Raw genomic sequence first — 1630 nt, forward strand, 5'->3', positions numbered from 1 at the left:
GGGTACACCCCACGAGCTGACCTGTGGTTCTTTCTGCGTGACCATGGGGAAGACATGAGGAGGTGGGATGGGAAACCCACTTCTGCCCTGGCAGCGCGGGTGCGTCAACTCAAGGAGGGAAACACTAACCAAAGGAGCTCCACTAAAGTGAAGGTAGCCTCAACTTCCCATAACCAAGATGCAGGGTATTACAAAAGGGAGGATGATTTGTCAGATCCCCTTGAGGGAACCTCCAACATGTATGCCCAGGAAGGAAATAATAACCAGTGCTAGAGGGGCCCTGCCTCTAGCCAGGGAGAGGCACAGGAAAACCGGGTCTTTTGGACGGTGTGGATCCGATGGCCTGGCACATCAGAGCCACAAAAACATAGGGCATTAGTTGACACTGGTTCACAGGTCACCCTAATACCATCAGAACATGTGGGGGAAGAGCCTGTTTCTATTGCTGGGGTGACAGGGGGATCACAGGAATTGACTTTGCTGGAGGCTGAGGTGAGCCTGACTGGGAAAGAGTGGCAGAAGCATCCAATTGTGACTGGCCCAGAGGCACCGTGTATTCTAGGCATAGACTTCCTCAGGAATGGCTATTACAAAGACCCAAAGGGACTCAGGTGGGCTTTTGGAATAGCTGCTGTAGAGGCAGAAAACATTAAGCAATTGAACACCTTGCTTGGACTGTCGGAGAACCCATCTGTAGTGGGACTCCTGAAGGTGAAGGAGCAGCAAGTGCCAATTGCCACCTCGACAGTGCACCACCGGCAGTACAGGACAAATTGAGATGCCGTGATCCCCATCCACAAGATGATCCGTGAGCTGGAGGGCCAAGGGGTGGTCAGCAAAACCCACTCACCCTTCAACAGCCCCATCTGGCCTGTGCGCAAGTCTGATGGAGAATGGAGATTGACTGTGGACTATCGTGCATTGAATGAAGTGACTCCACCGCTGAGCGCTGCCGTGCTGGACATGCTGGAACTCCAGTACGAGCTGGAGTCCAAGGCAGCAAAGTGGTACGCCACCATTGACATTGCCAATGCATTTTTCTCCATTCCTCTGGCAGCAGAGTGCAGGCCTCAGTTTGCTTTCACCTGGAGAGGTGTGCAGTACACCTGGAACCGACTGCCCCAGGGGTGGAAACACAGCCCCACCATCTGCCATGGACTGATCCAGGCTGCACTGGAAAAGGGTGAAGCTCCAGAACATCTGCAATACATGGATGACATCATTGTGTGGGGGAACACGGCAATGGAAGTATTTGAGAAAGGAGAGAAAATCATCCAGATTCTGCTGGGAGCCGGTTTTGCCATCAAGAGGAGCAAAGTCAAAGGTCCTGCCCGAGAGATCCAGTTCCCGGGAGTAAAGTGGCAAGACGGGCGGTGCCAAATCCCCACTGAGGTCACTAATAAGATCACCGCGATGTCTCCACGAACCAACAAGAAGGAAACACAAGCTTTCCTAGGTGCCATAGGCTTTTGGAGAATGCACATTCCTGAGTACAGACAGATCGTGAGCCCTCTCTACCTGGTCACCCGGAAGAAGAACGAATTCCACTGGGGCCCTGAGCAGCAGCAAGCCTTTGCCCAGATCAAGCAGGAGATCGCTCATGCTGTAGCCCTCGGCCCAGTCAGGACGG

The sequence above is a fragment of the Cinclus cinclus genome, unplaced genomic scaffold (assembly GCF_963662255.1).
Source record: "Cinclus cinclus unplaced genomic scaffold, bCinCin1.1 SCAFFOLD_40, whole genome shotgun sequence".
In the NCBI taxonomy this organism is placed as follows: Eukaryota; Metazoa; Chordata; class Aves; order Passeriformes; family Cinclidae; genus Cinclus; species Cinclus cinclus.